General features: G+C 39.2%; 1 long non-coding RNA gene across 1 annotated transcript; it reads left to right on the forward strand.

Moving 5' to 3' along the window:
• The first annotated feature begins 3183 nt into the window (after positions 1-3183).
• Positions 3184-5553, forward strand: LOC125364042. The gene is made up of 2 exons (XR_007213402.1): positions 3184-4253; positions 4284-5553. It is a non-coding gene; the product is annotated as an uncharacterized LOC125364042 (long non-coding RNA).
• The last annotated feature ends 15390 nt before the right edge of the window (positions 5554-20943 follow it).

Below are 20943 nucleotides of genomic sequence, written 5' to 3' on the forward strand. Positions count from 1 at the left end.
TTAGAAGGAGCTAGATTGCTCCTAGTTTTCTGTTCTTCTGTACTTCATATATTACCTTCATCTTCATGGGTAGTGAATAGTACTGCACCTCTAGAATCCTATCTGTGTTCTATGCTAGAAGAAAGGAGAAGAAAAATAATGAATGCAAGTACTATTTGTTTTTCACCCCATGAAAAATATTTCTAAAGCTCTATCCAGTAATTTCCCTTCTGTATGTATGGGTACATACCAGTTCTGGGGCTTGAACTCAGGGTCTGGGCACTATCCCTTAGCCCTTTTGGTCAAGGCTCTGAGCCACTTGAGCCACAGCTCCACTTTCAGCTTTTTAATGATTGATTTAAAAAAAAAAAAAAGTTACTGACTCCTACCTGAGCTGATTTTGAATCAGCAATCCTAAGATCTCAGCCTCCATAGTAGCTAAGATTACAGGTGTGAGTCACTGATGCCCACTCTTCTACTTCTTAATGGCCAGAATTGTCATCTGCCACCTCTAATGCCTTATGCCAGAATTGGAGCTCATTTATCTACTATATGCAAAGAATAGGGACTGTCCAGCCAGCAGGCTGTGAAGGCCTTTGAAATCATTTGGTACATTATGGGCCAGACACGTGATTCTCAAATTCTTGTCATTGGCTACCCATAGCCACCTGTCTGTTTTGATAATTTTATGTGGCCTGCACATGATGCTATAAATAACCAAATAGCACCTGGCAGAGAAAAGATGTCAGCCTCCTGCATACTATAGCGTCTCTACAGGCCAGGAGTTGGAGAAGCACTTCTACAGAGTACCAGAAATATAGTTCTAGTATTATACCTCCACTAGATTTGCTTTTTAAACAGCCTACCCAGGTGCCAGTGGCTCTCACCTTAATCTTTTAATAGATAGAGATTCAGAGGATTGAGATTCAAGGCAGGCCTGTCTAAAAATCTCACAAGACCACTCCTCTACCAATAGCTGAGCACAGCATAGCACTCCCAGCTTCTTGGGAGGCAGAGACCAGGAGGATCAAAGTTCCAGGCCAGTCTAACGAAAAAATTGATGAGATCCCCATCTCAACAAACAAACTAAGCAAAGTGAACATGCCTGTCCTCTCAGCTGTTAGGAAATTTAGGATTGTAGTGAGGATAGCCCAAGAAAAAAACCATATCTCAAAAATAACCAGAGCCAAGAGGATCGAAGGTGTGGTTCAACTGGCCAAGTATCTGCCTTGCAAGTGCAATGACAAGTGGCAAGTGGCAAGTATGGCGGGGGGAAAGAAATGTGGGAAAAGCAGCCGAAGCAGAAAGGATTAGATTATCTACCTGACAGTAGCTTGACAGCTACCTAACCTATTTAGCTAGTATTTTTCAGGTGAATTGAGCACTGGTTTTTTATTTGCTGCTAATCAGCTCTGTCATTAAATAGAGAATGGATAGAGCATCCCACCTCCCCTTTTTATTGAAGCTTGAATTTATGGCCTGTACTTACTATATACTTCAGCCATGCTTCAACCCCTCCCCCCTGCTTTTTTTTTTCTAGCTCATTTTTCAGTTAGGGTCTCTTCATTTTCCCCAGTGCCAGGAACCAACTGTGACCTTTCTACATCTGCCTAGCCAAGATTACAAGCATGAGCCAGCACATCCATCTTGTTTTTCTTGTTTTTGTTTTATTTCTTTATTGTCAAAGTGATGTGTTGAGGGGTTACAGTTTCATATGTAAGGCAGTGTGTACATTTCTTATCCAACTTGTTACCTCCTCCCTCATTCCCTGCCCCGCCTTCCTCCCCATTCCCCCCTCACCATGAGTGGTACAGTTGGTTTATAGTTATGTAAGTATTTCTGTGGTATTGGTTCTCTTTTATCCTTTGTCTCTCCATTTTGATATTCTCCTTCCCTTCCCTAGTTCCAGTACACATATATACAATATCCAGGGTACCAAAATCAGTTACAGTGATATCAGGAGTAAAACCATGGGGAAAAAAGACAAAAGAAAAAGGTATAATTTCACATGGTATATTGAAAATAACAATGCTAAACCACTTGTTTCCATAATTTGGAGTTCATTTTGCTTAGCATCATCTTGTGTTCATATGTACATAGCTATTTGAGCTATTATGATCTTCTGCTAGGATTATCCTAGACATATACTAATTATTCCCCATGAGGGAAACTGTAGAGTCTATGTTTCTTTGGGTCTGGCTCACTTCATTTAATATGGTTTTTTCCAAGTCCTTCCATTTCCTTACAAATAGGGCAATGTCATTCTTTCTGATAGAGACATGGAATTCCATTGTGTATATGTACCACATTTTCTTGATCCACTCATCTACTGAGGGGCATCTGGGTTGGTTCCATATTTTAGTGATGACAAATTGTGCTGCGATGAACATAGTTGTAAGGTCTGGCCAACTTTTGCCTGACCTAGCCTTGAATCAGTCTTGCTGTCATCGCTGCATAGCTAGGATTGCAGACAAATGCCACCATGCCTAGTCCTGAAATGGACATTTTTTTAAGTCACTTGAGTTAATTGGATACATTTAAATGTAAACAGAAGCTAAGATAATGGAATTTCAAACTTTTTTGTTCTTTTCTTCTCAGTACTGGAGTTTGAGCTCAGGGCCCCATGTTTTCCAGAGAGATACTGTACTACCAGTCTTGCTTGGCTAGCTTGATTAACTGAAACTCTGCCACTTCAAATATGCCTCTAGCCTGGCAGTTTTTCCTGATTATTTTGGAAATGGAATCTCAAAGACTTTTCTACCTAGGCTGGCTTTTGACTGTAGTCCTCCAGATCACTACCTCCTGAATAACTAGGATTACAGGCACCTGACAAACTTTTCTCTAAGTCTATAATACCTTTATACATTGTATTCTCATGCAGATAGATACCATTCACTGGTTATACATAATTACATGTCATGTCACATTGCCTCTAAGAGTTTGAAGTTCAGCTCTGATTTAAATGTTTAAGAATGCAGGGGGCTGGGGATATGGCCTAGTGGCAAGAGAGCTTGCCTCCCATACATGAAGCCCTAGGTTTGATTCCCCACCACCACTTACACAGAAAATGGCCAGAAGGGGCACTGTGGCTCAAGTGGCAGAGTGCTAGACTTGAGCAGAAAGAAGCCAGGGACAGTGCTCAGGCCCTGAGTCCAAGGCCCAGGACTGGCAAAAAAAAAAAAAAAAAAAAAGAATGTGCAGAACTTGTTGTATATCAGCTCAACATTAAAGTAGTCTTTTCCCACTTTTGATAACCTATTTCAGTTAAACTAAAATTTAAGGCTTTCAGTGAAACTATTTGAGTTAATCATGGGTACCTAAATGTTGTAGAAGACCTGTTACCTTGAGAAAAAGCGAAATGAAACAATGTTCCCTAACACCTTTCAGGCAGTGAAAATTTTTCCGAATCTCGGTTGGAAAAGTTACTGTTGATGGATGGCATTGTGTTAGTAACTCAATCTGCAGCTAGCACATGCATTTACAAATGCAGAAAATCTAGAGATTTCTCCCAAGAATCCTTTTTATTCTTTTCTTTTCCAAGATTGTCTTTATTTCAAAAGTCAGTTACAAAATTTGTTTTTATAAATAAAACCATAATAATTCATTTAACATTTATCAAGTGCTTTATTTCTAGTAGGCACAAAATCAGGTAGACTTTGAAGCACTCTCTCCAATCTGAGTCAGTCCATTGTCTCTGGTACGTTATCAAGCACGAACCTAAATCTGAAAAATACTTCTTCCAAGATTAAACATTTTAAATTATATCTCAAATTCTACCATTCATCTTTCTCATCTTATTAGCTTTCCTAACAGTTTAAGTACATCTCATACTTCACTTTCACAATAAAGGAAAAAAATAAATAAAAATAAACAAGAAAGAAAACATGAATAACAGTAAAAAAAAATACATCTCAAGGTTTTCTCTGTTAGGCAGATGCTGTAGGAAAGGGTCTTAGTGAAATGAAAGTGTAAAGTGTCCTTCAGCACGTTCTCTAGTATGCACTTAAAGAATTCATGCAACAGTTGTCTGCTGTCAAACCAGCAGAGGCCAGAAGAGAGCTATTTTTGGAGAATTAGTTGGACACAAGAGCATAAGTAACCATAAGAGAAAACTTCTAAATTAAGTAGAATATGAGCTGGATGCTCTTGGTACCATAACGACAACTCATTTAATAGCTCTTGATAGAATAAAGCAAATGACAAAAGCAAGAATTCAGTCCTGAGAGGGGGAGGATGTCAACATGTGTCATATACTGGACATCTGGGGAAACAAAGTTAGAGGAGAGCCCATTACCCAGTGGGAGATGGAAACAGCATGAAAAGATGATCAGAACCCAAATTGTGCTTTAGATTCATTAATCTAGAGAACAGATGTAGGGAAGGTGCAATCTTCGGGGCAGTAAATGTGAATGTGAAAATGCTAAAATACTAAGGAGCCCAAAGGAACTTTAGTGATAACTTGCTTCTTGTCTCACTTTTTAATGAATGAAACCTAAAGAAATAGTGCTTGCCAAGGTCCCAAAAGACAGAAACTAGACTGTGGTATATTAGGGACTTTAGAAGTTTCGTGTTTGTTAATTTGTTTACGCTTTCTAGGTGCATGTGTCTCTTTACAGAACACAGTCCCTTTGAGGCATTAGCTGGATGTCCTAAATTTGCGTCTTGAATGTAATGTAAGATCTAAGAATTTAGAGTCCAGTGTTTACAGACCTATGATTTCTAAACCATGAGTAGCAGATCCCTTTATTCAAATTAAATCTTACACAGAACTTCAATAAACAGTGATTCTTTAATGTCATAAATTTCTCTCAATCAAATCTGCCACCTTATAAGTTCAACCAAGAAGACCACAAAATTGTGAAATGAATTATGGATGGCAGATTATGTTTTATATCAGCTTGGTCTTCCATGGTAGAGTAATCAAACATTTGCTGTACTTCAGACTAATTAATATCTGAGTGCCAGACACAGGTGTCAGTACTTGTTTTTAAGTTTGTACATAATTCTAGGGTGCAGCCAGGTTTGTGAACATAGTCTTATTGCTACACACTAGGGCAGTAGCATTTAAACTGCCACTTAAGCTAGCATGCATAAGAACCACACATTGCTAAGCCACATAAAGCATTGAGACCCTAGCATTTACAGTTTTCACATGTTCCCAGATGATGTTAATGCTACCAACAAAAGGGCCACAAGGGCCCAATCATAAAAAAATCACACCGATTTTGATTGGAGATTCTCAGGCTTTTCTCCCAGGAATTTCAATAGAGGGATAGCCTGAATATCTGTATTAACTTCCCAAGTTATTAGTGTGAGGCAAATTGAAATTTTCTCCTATATGAACATGTATGTAAGTAAGAAATATGTCAAAATTCCATACATGTGGCAGAAAATATTTTGAAGGTAATAGTGCATTAATTTAGATAAAGTTCTAAGGCCAGCTATGTATATAAAATGGATTTAGGGGGTGGGGCAAGGGTAGGTCAGGCATATTATCAGGTGTACAGGAGAATCGTAATTACTATATTCCAAGTATAACCAGCAACAGGGCCAAGATGGTGGGAGTGAAATTAGGAAAAAAAAAATTGTAAGCAACCACTTTGTATGTTACATACCACAAACAGGATCTGAGAATACAAAGCTCAGCATGACATCATTTCTCCAGTTAGTGGCAATAAGGGACAATACAAAGTAAGAACCATTGGACTAGGTCCCCCTCCCCATGAAGATCCTTGATCTTTGTGTCAATTGTAACTTAAAAATAGGAATTCCTAATTCTAAAATGGACTTTAAAACCATTGAGGCTAGAGGTGTAGCTCAGTGGTAGAGCACGTGCTTAGCATACATGAGCCCTAGGTTAGATCACTCCCAGAGGTTGGGAGGATACGGGAATATCTGATTCTTTAGTTGTACATGGTGTCTCAAAGCTGCAGCTCCAGCACTCAGGAGGCTGAGACAGGAGTGGTCTGGACTACATAGCAAAACCGTGTCTCAAAATTAAAGAATTGAAAGCTGAACACCAGTGGCTCACCTTTAATCCAGGTCAAAGGCATCCCAAGCAGAAAAGCCTAAAGACATCTTCAATTATCTAGCAAAAAATTTGCTGGAGGCATGGCTCATGTAGTAGGGCACCAATCATGAGCAAGTCAAGCAAGAGCACTGGCACTGAGTTCAAGCCCTAGTACCAGGGGAAGAAACAAGTTCAGAAACAAATAGACACTCTCAAGAGTATCTATTCTCTTGTAGATTTGTTTAGCAGATTCCTTTAGTTTTCAGTTTTATCCTTCTATTTAAAGGTACTAGAGAGCTGCTGAAGTACCAACAGATACTAAGATATTGGAACAGAGACACCTCTAAGAGGTAAGCTGAATTCTGCTGTTCCCTAGGAACAAGAGGCTAAGAAACCCAGGCTTCACATACCAGAGGTTGCTATTGTATGTAGCAAAAAACCTAGAGAACGGTAGTCTCACAGGGTACAGTGACAAAGTTGGATGCCTGAGGAGCCTCGTTTACATTTTTTTCTTAAGATTTTTGTCAGTTTTTGAAATTATGTAAGATGAGAAGCTAAGAACCCATAGTGTTATTTTACAAGAATGATTAAAGGTGAGTTTTATGTGTATTCTATAGCAATAATAATAATAATTTAACAATTCAACAGCCAGGTGCAGTTTTAGAAGGGGAGAAGGAGAGGGACTAAGTGAATATGATAGGTCAACTCATTTAAAGTACATTGCATATATCTATTATGTATTGTATACATCTGTTAATGTATGCTAACTTTTTTGAAGTCTGAAAAAGAGAATCCCTTTAGACTCCAAGGAGGAGAAATTCAAAATAAAACACTTAGACACATTAGTAAGATTTTGAAAATCATAAAAAGAAAATCTGAAAATAGCCAGAAAAAGAAAAATTACATTTCTTTCAAATAAGTAACAGTAAGATGACTGATTTCTTAAACAGGAGTATAGGTAACAATGGAATAAAAATTTTAAATAGCAACATATAATTCTATACCAATGGCATCTTTTTTTTTTTTTTTTTTGTCAGTCATGGGGCTTGAACTCTGGGCCTGGGCACTGTCCCTGAGCTCTTCAGCTCAAGCCTAGTGCTCTACCACTTTGAGCCACAGCACCACTGGTTTTCTGGTGATTAATTGGAGATAAGAGTTTCACACTTTCCTGCCTGAGCTAGTTTTGAACCCTGATCCTCTCTCAGATCTCAGCCTCCTGGGTTTCTAAGATTGCAGGTACAAACCACCACCACCCCACCCATTTTCAAAGAAAACTTGAGAAAAGTCATTACCACTATACTTGAACTATAACATCCTAAGTGTTTAAGATTAAAGGGAAATTATTCCAAATGAAAACATGTAAGTATAGGAAAGGAACACTGGAAATAGTGTACCTAAGATGTGCCTATTGTCAGAATTTTACTGAGTGAATTTTATAGAAAGCATGTTAAGCTCAAGAAAATCAGATAAGTTGTACAAAAATATTCTACTTAGTATACCTTTTATTGACAGATTCATAATCTAGTCCAATTTCTCATGATAAATATGTTGTTTGGAGGTTCAGGAGTAGTTTTCCCCTTTACACATATACAGACACACACACATGCATGCACGTGCACGCACACACACACACACACACACACACACCACAAAACCTATGTGGATTTGGACCTTGTAGTTATAAACAACAGTCATCATATTATTCTAACTTTAGTAGTAAAGTACATTGAGCATTTTGGTCACTTAGCTTCAAGATTATCTTTATCCACCCAGATAAAAATTCTTAGCAATGGAAAACATTTTTAAAAACCTCTAACTTGAGGGCTGGGAATATGGCCTAGTGGTAAAGTGCTAGCCTCGTATACATGAAGCCCTGGGTTCGATTCCTCAGCACTACATATATAGAAAAAAGCCAGAAGTGGCTCTATGGCTCAAGAGGTAGAGTACTTGCTAGCCTTGAGCAAAAAGAAGCCAAGGACAGTGCTCAGGCCATGAGTCCATGCCCCAGGACTGGCAACAAAAACAAAACAAACAAAAAAACCCCTCTAACTTGCATTACAAAATACGCTATTAAACTGTTCCAGACACACCTGAAAAGTAATAAAAGAAATTTCACAACCAAGTTGAATCATTTGCAGTGTCTAACATCATGTAAGTAGCTAAATAAATATTTAAACTATGCATTAATATTCACTGTATCATCCTGATATAGGCAAATACAATCAAAGCGTGCTTTCTATTTCAGTACATCTGGGATACTTGTGATTTGACTGTAATTGTTGTATTCATTGTGCAATTTTCTATGAGTACTCATAACTAGGCCAAAAATTTTAAAGAGTTATGTACAACCTTTCTGATCAATTCTACATTTATAAGAACTTACATGCCCAGAGATAGGTGGGTTTTTAATATGAATTACTATAAAATTTGAGTTAATCTGACAGCACAAAGTAACTATGCTATCCAATTTATCAAATTTTTATGGATGTTTGCATGGTGTACTTTGAAGTTGTAATGGGAACACCATGTTTGTTGAACAAATAAATAATGAATGAGTCTAGGAACTAGGAAAACAAGTACTTGTTTAGCCTCTGCCAACATTTCACCATGTCACTTTTGTCAGGTCTTTGCTTTGGGAGGCTGTAAGTTTTTTATCTGTAAAATCAGAGGATAGGACACTATCACCTTTGAGGTCCCATATAGCTGCATCAGCTTCCTGCAGTTGGGTACTTAGCACCCTTCAGGAGCATTAAGTCTAGAGAGCAGTCAGCAGCATGGTCTTCAGAGCCAGCACACTAATACAGAGTTCAGCTCCATCACTGCAGAGTACAATATGATCAGCACATTCAAATTATCTGAGCTTTTCATACCTGGAAGTAACAAATTTGTTGTGAGGATTAAGCACCCGGTGCATGGTAATTCCAGTAATTGATAGTTGCCATCAAATTACTGTCAGTATTGCAGAGATGATGGCACTGGATAAGAAAGAATGCCCCTTAGAGAAGTCAGAATTGGTATTGGACCTTGAAGATGAGATAAGATTTATGGAGACTGGGGGAGAAAGGTAGCAGAGAAAATGTCACACAAAGAATGTGGTTACATAAGCAAAGGACTGGAGGTGGGAGGGGAGTTGTGGGTTGTGGTGAATGTAAGAAGACAGTTGGCCTGGGCAGGAGAGTCCACTGGGGCAGTCAAAACCCACTAGAGCAAGCATGCATGGGTAAGTCAGTTGTCTCTAGATACATTGTACAAAGGGGCTTCACCTCCCAAATACCCTTTCTCAGTCTGCTTGCTTTCTGAATGTCCAAACTCTGGGAAAGGGGAATACACAGCCGGAACAGGTGTCACTGCTGGTCCAAAATTGTTTAAAGTAACTATCATTTTTGAAGAGTGCATTTCAGTCTATGAATTTTCACTGACCACTTCTTAATTTGCTCATAATGAAGTCAGCAGAGACCAGAGACAGATGGTGAAAAGTTTTTCTGGGACCAGGTGAGAACAGAAAAACCAAATGCATACTTTTAGAAAAACAACCCCAAAGGGATTTTCCAAAATGTGCATAGCCTTGTTTCATAATTCAAGACTTGAAAGAGAAGCCAGCTCAAGCAACTGCAGATGCAGCATGCAGAGGGCTGATAGTTCTGCTAGTAGGCAGGTATGCATTTCAGGTACAAGGTGTGCTCTTGGCAGTGCTAACTGTCCCCTACATATACTTTCCTAGATGCCCCATTTGTTCCAGATAGGGTGAAGGGGGAGCAGGTTAACTGACACAGCTTCAGAATTACCCAAATATGCTCCCTGCCATCTGCCCCCACACCACACACCTCTGCACAGAAAACAAGGGAAAGCTTCCTCAATCAGGAAACCTGTACAGTGGAGAAGTACAAGGAGGAGGTCAACTCCTCAAATATTAAAACATGGTCTACTTAAGCAATGTCCAAATAGCCACAGTGGAGAACAACATGGAAATGGTAGAAATATGATCATGCATAATCTGTTTGTCCTTTGACAATGTGAATATTATATACTTTCACTCATTAGAAATTGAGATTTAAAAAAGTAGTCTTCATCTCACAAGGAGATGAACCACTGATGTGTAGATTTTGATTCCTTTCTCCAATAGTTTAATCCCTGACTTTCCCTCAGCTGAACCAGTCTTTGATATAATTTCAAGTGCTCTAGAATCACCTCCACTTACCTTTGAGCCTTACTTGAAATACTGTATGGTTCACAGTTATTTCTATAAAGTCGCACTACCTTCAAGCATCTCTTGTTAAAACTGAACATCCCTACCTAACTCCAGAATTTTTTGGGGGGCTGGGGGGTGGGGCTGGGGGGAGGGTAAATCATGGGGCTTGAACTCAGAGCCTGGGTGCTGTCCCTGAGCTCTTTGTCTCAAGGCTTGCACTCTACCTCTACCACTTTGAGCCAGAGTACCCCTTCTGGTTTCCTGGTGGTTAATTGGAGATGAATCTCATCAACTTTGCTGCCCAGGCTGGCTTCCCACCACAATCCTCACATCTCAGCATCCTGAGTAGCCAGGGTCACCGGTGTGAGCCACACCGGCACCACCTCCTGAACATTTTAACAGCCATCCTCAACCTGCTGTCCTGTTGAAAAAGGAGAGTTGGGTCTCAGGGAAGGGTTTTCTGGAGAGTATGATTTGGGAAAAAAAGAGAGAAATGTCTGAGGCACCAAGTACTCCCCAGAGAGACCAGGCATTGCTGGGAAGAGCAAGGATAGGTGCAAATTGGAGCTTGTGGAATGCCTGTAGGTTCCTAGAGTTGTGGGTACATACAGCCAGGATGGCAACAGGCTTATTCTGAGTGCTGTAAAACCCTGCACAAGAGTCTCTGTTGTGGGGCCTTTGATGGAGGAAGCCATGGGCACCTGGCCTTGCTGGGAAGAAGAAGAGAAGTTTCCTGGCAAAGTGCCATGGAAGGTCTTCTCAGCTTCTGGTTCTGGTATTTCATCTGAGCAGAACTTGTGTTCATCTACCAGGAGCTTTGAATCACTACCACCTTGCTGATGGTGCCTCACCAGGCCCAGAAGATCTGATGCTAAAGAACAATCTGAATAGCTCTACCTCTGCTGGGATTTGCACAACATTCTCCTAGATCTGGGAGAGACCCGGAGATTGTTCAGAAATTTGCAAGAACTGTTATAATAACACGAATACATTCTTGCCTTTCTATTGTGTTGACATTTTCATCAACAGCCCAAAAGTAATGGTGGGTAAATTTTGAACATGAATCAAAATAAGTGTATTCTTCATTATTACAATGAGAGGAGAAAAGGCCAATTTTTTTTTTTTTTTTTTACTAAATAATGTCATTCTGAATTGTTACAGAGGGAAAGAAGCTGAGAAAAATGAGGCAGTAACATGCCACGTGGGATCCTGGATTGATTATGGAACCAGTGCCTGTAAAAATAAATTAATAGAAAGCGGGTGAAAATTTGAATGCCTATAATTTTGCTAATAGTATTTGCAATGCCAGAGTGCCAGCCAGTGAGTGAAAGCATCAGATGCTGAGTTTGAGTCCTGGTCTCAGGCAAAAAAGAAAAATTATAAGTTTAGAAGTTAAGAAAAGAAGGTACTGAGGGGCTGTGAATTTAGTGGTAGAGTGCTTGCCTAGCATGCATGAAGCCCTGGTTCAATTCCTCAGCACCACATAAACAGAAAAAAAAAAAAAGGTGCTGTGGAGTGCTAGCCTGGAGCAAAAAGAAGCCAGGGACAGTGCTCGGGCCCTGAGTTCAAGCCGCAGGACTGGCAAAAAGAAAGAAGGAAGGAAGGAAGGAAGGAAGGAAGGAAGGAAAGGAAGGAAGGAAGGAAGGAAGGAAGGAAGGAAGGAAGGAAGGAAGGAAGGAAGGAAGGAAGGAAGGAAGGAAGGAAGGAAGGAAGGAAGGAAGGAAGGAAGGAAGGAAGGAAGGAAGGAAGGAAGGAAGGAAGGAAGGAAGGAAGGAAGGAAGGAAAGAGAGAGAAAGAAAGAAAGAAAAGAAAGGAAAGAAAAGAAAGAAAGAAAGGAGGAAAGAAAGGAAAGAAACGAAAAGAAAAAAGAAAAGAAAAAATGTACTTAGTGAAGCAATAAAAAGCTATTGCTTTAATTTAACTTTCAGCATCTTTCTTGTATTTGTGTAGGGATGCTTGTCTTGAGTTAAATTTCTTTTATAGTTGAACTGCAAGCTAACCTAGCCACTCTTCATGGAATACTATTTTGTTAAAGGATTAATAACCATATTATTATTCAGATTTTATTATTTGAAAGATCATTTTTCTCAAAAATTAATGAAATAAGCTTACTATTTCAAGGAAAACAATTCCAAATATTTTTATCAGTGATAAAAACTGAGCTTTAGGGGCTGGGGATATGGCCTAGTGGCAAGAGTGCCTGCCTCATATACATGAGGCCCTGGGTTCGATTCCCCAGCACCACATATACAGAAAATGGCCAGAAGTGGCGCTGTGGCTCAAGTGGTAGAGTGCTAGCCTTGAGCAAAACGAAGCCAGGGACAGTGCTCAGACCCAGAGTCCAAACCCCAGGACTGGCCAAAAAAACAAACAAACAAAAAAAAAAAAACTGAGCTTTAGCTGGGTGCTGGTGGCTCACTCCTGTAATCCTTGCTACTCAGAAGGCAGAGATCTGAGGATCATGGTTCACAGCCAGCCTGGGAAAGGAAAGTCCGTGGGACTATTATCTCTAATTAATCACCAGAAAACAAGAAGTGGCTCAAAGTGGTAGAGCTCAGGGACATGACCCAGACCCTGAGTTCAAGCCCTACAACCGACCAAAATAAACAAACAAACAAATAAATAAATAAATTGAACTTACAAGTGAAAACTTGAAGTTTTTGAAAACTTGCATCTGCTACTGTAGATCTGACCACTTCTCAATACTTCAAGAGTTTTATGATGAGGTTGATGACGGTAATAATGTATCTCGTTTTTTGTTAAATAGTGAAACAGGTCAATATATAGGATATCTAAATACTTATTGAAACAACATTTTACAAATGACCAATGCAAGATGCTAAATAATTATGCATGTACAAACAATCTAAATTACAAATTTATGGATTTTATGAAACAGTACCAAAAGTTTTTACTATTATAGTTTCATATTCTGCCTTGCAACTAACCTTTAGAAAACTTCTACTTGCTCAGTAATGGTTTAATTTAAATAGAAATCTATTTCCTTTGGTCAATAGGAAGCCTACCAGGTTCTTTGCAAATTTCATTCTTGAAATTGCTGTAGTGACTTTATCTATAGATACCCAGTTGATGTCTACAGAGAATTAAAAACTTTCTAGTGTAGTTAACTTACATTTGGTGTAAAAAGTGTTGTAGGTAGAGAATTAGTTTTCCTTTACATTTCCTCTCAGGCTAGTGTTCTGGAGCTCTGCTGATTTATGTCCGTTTCACTGAGGGAGTGTCAACCAGGAATAGGACCTAGAACAGGTGAAGAGATGAACTGACATGGTTAGTTTCTGTCCACACCATCGGTTCCTGTTGTATAGAGAGTCTTGAGAGTCACCTGGCCAGAACTGAGAGGGTTGCTGAGGGATTAATACTGACTCTTACTAACTACCAAGAACAGACTCATTTATGTGGTCTTCCAGAGAGGGCTTAAGACCAAGAGATGTGGGCAAAAGTCAAAGAGCAGAACTGCAAACATGTATAAACAGAAGTTCTTAGTAAGGAGAGACTCAAAAGCCAGCATGGAGGTGGCTGCTGTGTAAGTATTCACTGGAGCTTAGTCAGCAATTCAAATAGTTGAGCTCTCTTAGTATATCAACATAGGCCAGAACTCCACAACTTAGGTAGATTTTCGCAGCCTGACAAAAGCTTTAGAAATATGTAGATGAAAGTGCTCTTCATCTTGGTGTCTTTGATTCCATTATAAGGTTTGGTGTCCCTTAAACACAGTTGTCACACTGACCTTGCCCTGCTCACCACACCTCTACCATTTTTTCAGAAGAGACAAAAAAAAATCTACTTTTCTCCTTCAAAAATAAAGAAAAAATTTCCCATGTTCAATTTTATTTCCAGCTCTTTTAGGGGAAGATAAGCCAACAAACAAATATAATGATTGTCATGCTATTTGTAAAATAAATTTTAATAGCAAATCATTTGTTCCATCTGGTAAGGACCGATCACCCTTTCAGCAACTAGGCACACATCAGAATAAACTGCTTCTAGCATTTAAAAAAAGTTTATGTAGATCCACATCACTCCAGGCATTCACCATCCATGGGGTTCCCTGATCCTGCCCCAGGGCTAAGTTCTTCACTACTTCCCTCATCCTTTAAGGCTACTATCTCACAATAGCAAAGACATTTTTTTTTCACCAGAAACATCCTAGAGTATCTGTCAAGTAGTTTGTGAAGACGGTTGTGATTTGTGCTATGATAGTAGCTCACACTGTACTTGTCACTCAGCTACTTGCAAAAGCATCAGCCAGTAACTAAACTTTCCCTCTGGGTGCTGCTTTTGTAGCACACAGCCTCTTGAGGAGAAAGACCAGAAGTAAAAGAATAAAGCTAAGGATAGATTGTTGAGGGGGTGGGGGCGTGGGGGGGTGGGCGGGGGCGGCGAAGGAGGAGCCCAAGAAGGGGTTGGCCGGCTTGTGGGTGAAGCCCGCTCAGGCCAAGTGGAACCCAAGCCAGAAAAGCCCGCGGGAAAGGATAAAGCTTTGGACAAAAAAGGGCAAACAAAAGGAAAAAGAGGAGCAAAGGGCAAACAGGCCGAGGTGACCAGCCAGGACACGAAAGAAGACTTGCCTGCAGAAAATGGAGAGACTAAGAACGAGGAGAGTGCAGTCCACTCCTTGATCCTTTCTGTCAGAACTGTGTGCTCTGTCACACCTCCGCTCATGGTACTGCAGTTTTCCTAATTGTTACTGTGCTGTGAACGATGGAAAGCGTGTCCTGCGCACACTGTGACGTTGCGATGTGCCGTGGTGGAAGTTACATAACAGGACCAACATTTGAAATATGGGTACTTGGTTTCCTCTTATGGAAAATTCTCTTCCAGGTTTAAAGCTGGAATGTCACTGGAATACTTTTCAAAACAGTTCATGGCTTTCAACTTTTGGTACGTGTGCTAAGAATTGTGTACAAATCGAAATGTTTGTGTGCTGATCCTTTACACAACCAATAAAATTGCAATTCTGAAAAAAAAAAAAAAAGCTACAGATAGTCTTCAGTCCTCATTTTGGTCCTCCCAATTCTAATTTGCTCTATAGGAAATCCTGAATAGAAGAAGGAAAAGGATGGAACAAACAGACATTTGTACTCTTATTCACGGCAGCATTACATACAATAGCCAAAAGGTAGAAGTGACCCAAATGTCCATCAACAGGTGAATAAAAAAAATACAGCTATTCAATGGAATATTATTCAACCTAAAAATGGAAGGAATTTCTGACATTCAACAGCATGGATATACTTGGAAGAGGTCATGACAAGTGAAATAAATATAAAAAGACAAATGTGGCAAATGAGTTATGAGTCCACTTCTGTGAGGTACCAGAACAGGCAAATTTACAAAGACAAAAAAATAGAATAGAGGTTACCAGGGGCTAAGGAGAAGGGAGAATTGGGCATTAGTACTCAAAAACAGAACTTCAGTTTTGGATGTTGAAACAATTCTGGAGATGGATGGTGATGCTCGTTGCATGAAAATGTTCATATATCTAATGTCACTGAGGCACACATTTAAAATGATTCATATAGTAAGTTTCATATTAAGCATGTTTTACCATCTTCAAAAGTAAAATCTGTTATGCTTCCACTTGGCTACAACTTTTTCTAAAGGGAGACTTCTGTGGTCACCATTGATGAAGCAATGGTTAGTGAGTGATCAAATGACCCACTGGTCTACTGGCCAATGTTCAACACCTGGCTCTCCAACCAAACAAAAAATATCTGAGCGCAAATTGCTCATAAATTTATTATATGCTTGGCTAGTAAGAGTGTTGCATAGTTTACAAATAATAAGATAAACAACACCTTTATTTTAAATTCCACATTGCCAATTCAGGGAATGATTTAACTGACTCTGAACTCTTGTATCTACAGCCAATAATGAATATAATGATTTAAAAAAACATATTCTATGTGATTGCTTGACATTTTCATTTTATGAGTTAATAAAAATGAAAAAACAAAGCCACATGCTGGAATGCCACTCTTTCTCAATGATAGTAGCAATTTTTGATGAAGTGGATGAGAGTTTGTGAATACTGAATGGATACATCCTCAATGTCTTGTGTTATCCACCCATAATACAGCAACTGTAGGCTCAACAATTTTTAAGTTTAATCTGCATTTTTAACATTTCTTCCACCATGTTGTTCCAATCCGATAATTAATCAAGTGATTTTGTTGTTGTTGTTGTTCCCAGTTCTGGAGCTTGAACTCAGGGCATGGACATTATCTGTGAGCTTTTCTGCTCAAGGCTAGCTCTCTACCAATTGAGCCACGGCTCCACTTCCAGCTCTTTGGTGGTTAATTGAAGATAAGAGTCTCATTGACTTTCCCACCTGGGCTGTTTTCAAATTGCAACCCTCAGATCTCAGCTTCCTGAGTGGCTAGGATTACAGGTGTGAGCCACAAGCACCAGGCTCAAATGACACTTGAAGCCTTGACTTTCGGTGTTTTCTTATTTGCATGGTTGAGTAAATATTCCCACAATGGCTGACTACAGCCCATTAGTGTGAACGCACCTAAAGGCAGAGTTAGGAAGGTAATACACCATCGTGTGGCATTTTCATCCTAGAGATATGAACAATCTTCAGAACACTGATGAACAGAAGCTATACTAATTAGGAAGTGATGTATTTTTTGTGTTCTTTATGTGTTTAACATTTATTTCATTATAAGTTTATATAATTTTATTTTTAATAGCCATGTCGAGCAACTTAGGTCATACATTTTCTGAAATTTAGTAATCAATTCTGTCAAGTACATAACAAGTTTGGAAAATCATGAAACCATGGTTTTCCTGACTCTGTGGGTCTTGTCATTTTTCAGATGCAGCATTCTCTGAATAGGATTTCTCAGATGTTCTACTTTCTTCTCTTTCCTTTCTGACTCACTTTGGTATTGTCAATTATGCATTTCTGTTTCTCTTTGTTTCTTTTATTCTTGGTGCAGTGTTAGCTTTCTCACCACTGGTTCACTTTCCTTTTTCCTGTCAATGTTTTGGTTGGTATCTCCTTGTTCTCCCCTGTTCTTTCTCTTCTTCTTCTGTTACAAAGGGTATCAGACCACAGGAATCCTCATCTACCAGACGACTAAGAGGAAACCTATAGCAAGCTCAGTCTTTTGGGGACATTTTCTTTTGTTTTCTGACAGTGTTCCCCATTTTAATGAATTCAGCAATCAGCAGAAAGGGAAACAACTCTACAGGTTCTATCATCCTCTTCTTTTTTCTGCTGTGCTTTGGGTGGAGCTTGGGGTGTCATGCATACTAGGCAAACACTATACCAATGGGCTACAGCACAAGATACATTTCAAGTTGGATACTAGAGTAGTTGCTTATTGTATGGGTTTTCATTATGAAAAAAGCATACCACAGAAGATTGTGGCATAAAAAAGTTAAACCCTTTAATTAAGGCAATAAAAATAGTGAAGACTTCTAGAGGATATATTTAAATTTTTCTTTTTCAAGACTCAATAATATCTGATTCTCCAATATTATGTAGCTTGTGGACCTTTGGAGAGAAAAATATTATTATAGACCCTTTGCAAAAAAAAAACTAACCTCATTAACTTTCATGTTGCTTTAAGTTATTTTTATTATGCAATTTATACACTACAAATATATACTAGACATAAATATAATCTTCATGTAATCATACAAGCATGCACTAAAATATAAAAGCCACCAAAATAATTAGCATTTTAATGAGAAACATAATTTAATGTGATGAATATTGTTCTCATAAGCAAGTTGCCCTGTTGGGTTAAATAGCTGGTTTGTTCATTTTCATTCATCTTTGTTCTCTGGGTGACAAGAGATGGAAAATTATGATACTCTTTCCCCCAGTCCCCACCATCTCTTTGCTGCTACACAACATTAGGGAGTAAAATAAGATTCTCCCATATTTGCAACCACTAGTAAACAAACAAAACAGAAAATCAACACCAAAAGCTTATTCACCAGATAGTTTATAAATATCTTTGGTATTTTATTATCTTAAAAGTTGCCTGGGAGTCACCTCATACCTCTAATCCTAACTACTCAGGAGGCTGAGATCTGAGGATCACAGTTTGAAGCCAGCCTGGGCAGAAACAGTGAGACTCTTATCTCTGATAAACTTCTCTGAAAAGGCCAGAAGTGGCACTGTGGCTGAAGTGGTAGAGTGCTAGCCTTGAGCACAAAAAGGCTCAGGGAACACCCCGGGCCCTGAGTTTAAGCTCTAGGACTGGCATTAAAAAAAAAATGCCTGGGGAATTTTTTTACTTTATTTTCCCTTAACTGATTTTATCTCTTGAACCGCTACTTCTACCCAACAATGGGAAATGTCATCTGACCAATTCAGGATAAACCTAGTCATTCCTAAAGAACTCTTTCTTATTTTTCTACTGGGAGATGAGTAAGCTGCAGGGAACTAGTACCTTATAAGAGAAGAATCCTGGTACATGCCCATTGACTTCCTCTACAGTAGCTTCTTCTGTGATAAACTGGTCCTAAAGATGTTGACAGGCATCACTGGCCCTGCTTTCCTAACAGAAGATCAGGGATCCCTCTGGGCCTGTGAATCCCATGCCCCTGAACCAATCCAGCCAATGCTAATGGCGGTCAGGTTGTCTTTAAGGGAGTCTAGCTCTCCAGGTGTGCTTATCTCTGGTGCTCTGCTGTCACTTCTGCCCACTTAACATATAGTATCTGGTAGTACTACATCTTCTCACAGAATCACAAGAGAAAGCAGCACACGGGCACCTCTGGCCTGGGGTCTTCAACCTAATCTGGCATTTTTCTAGACCTTTCCCTCCTGTTTTCTGTGTCCAACCTAGGAAGCATCTGTCCCAGCATGTCACTTGAACTCTTTCCTCCTAATCCCTTACATCATCATTCATTGTTTTAACTGTTTCACACACTAAATCAGTGATAAGTATTTAACAACTGGTTGTCTGGAAAAAACAATTGTGGTAGGCAGCATTTGAAGATATTATGGTGTAAAGACTTCCACTGGAATTTATTTCAAGCTACAAAATGTCACCAAACTTGGAGTTTGGACAGAATCCACAATAAGGCCAGCTCTGTCACATGACTGGATATTGAGATCATTGATATTGATACTGAGGTTATTGATAGCCAAGAACAAATTTTTAGAATTTAAAATTCTACTTTTCTCTCTCAAAAAACCCTAGCTCCTAACAATGGACTTTTACTTTCAAGATGTTTCTCACAACTGACAGTGCCCCTATTTTAGATCTCAGAGCCAGGAATTTGGCTCTTTGTCAACTCTCTCCTGAAAGTGGCACATTTAGAACCCTATCCCTAAGTTCCAATACTGGCAGAAGTTTCATTGGAATAAGAAAGTTTGGAGGGAAAAAACTCACAGTATCTTTATTTTTTTTAATTCAAATTTTTATTATCAAACTGATGTACAGAGAGGTTACAGTTTCATACGTTAGGCATTGGATACATTTCTTGTACTGTTTGTTACCTTGTCCCTCTTCCCCCCCTCCCTCCCCCCCTTTCCCTTCCCACCCCCGGAGGTGTTCAGTTCACTTACACCAAACAGTTTTGCAAGTTTTGCTTTTGTAGTTGTTTCTCTTTTTTTTACCATGTGTCTCTCAAATTTGGTATTCCCTTTGAATTTCCTACCTCCAATACCAGTAAACACGGTTTCCAATATACTCAGATAAGATTACAGAGATAGTATAGGTACAAACACAGGAAGGTGATACAAGAACATCATCAATAATAGAAGCTACAGATACACATAGGACGTTGAAAGTAGTTACAACTGTGATATAACAATTGTTTCCATAACATGGAGTTCATTTCACTTATCATCATCTTATGTGTTCATAAGGGTATAGCTATTGGGCCTTGTGATGCTCTGCTATGACTTGCCTAAACCTGTACTAATTAATCCCAATAAGGGAGGCCATAGAGTCCATGTTTCTTTGGGTCTGGCTCACTTCACTTAGTATAACTTTTTCCAAGTCCTTCCATTTCCTTACAAATGGAACAATGTCATTCTTTCTAATAGAGGCATAAAATTCCATTGTGTATATGTACCACATTTTCCTGATCCATTCGTCTACTGAGGGGCATCTGGGTTGGTTCCAGATTCTCGCTATGACAAATTGTGCTGCGATGAACATTGTTGTGCTGGTGGCATTACTGTAATTTTGTTTGTGGTCTTTTGGATAGATACCCAAAAGTGGGGCTGCTGGGTCATAGGGGAGTTCTATATTGAGCCTTCTGAAGAATCTCCATACTGCTTGCCAGAGTGGCTGAACCAGTTTACATTCCCACCAACAATGAAGTAGGGTTCCCTTTTGGCCACATCCCCTCCAACAATTGTTATTGTTAGTTTTCTTGATATATGACATTCTTGCTGGGGTGAGATGGAATCTCAATGTTGTTTTGATTTGCATTTCCTTTATGGCCAGTGATGTAGAGCATTTTTTCATATGTCTATTGGCCATTCTCATTTCCTCATCAGAGAAGTTTCTTTGTAAGTCTTTAGCCCACTGATGAGGGGGCTATTGGTTCTTTGCGGTTTTGTTTTGGAAGAAGGTAATTTTTTTAGTTCTGCATATATTTTAGAGATGAGGCCTTTGTCTGTTGAATGTCCGGTAAAGATCTTCTCCCAGTCTGTGGGCTTTCTGTTTATCTTGCGAGCTATGTCCTTTACTGTGCAGAAGCTCTGCAGTTTGATGCAGTCCCATTTGTCCAACCTTTCTTTGATTTGTAGCCTTTCTGGGTCTTT

This window comes from Perognathus longimembris, chromosome 15, assembly GCF_023159225.1.
Source record: "Perognathus longimembris pacificus isolate PPM17 chromosome 15, ASM2315922v1, whole genome shotgun sequence".
In the NCBI taxonomy this organism is placed as follows: Eukaryota; Metazoa; Chordata; class Mammalia; order Rodentia; family Heteromyidae; genus Perognathus; species Perognathus longimembris.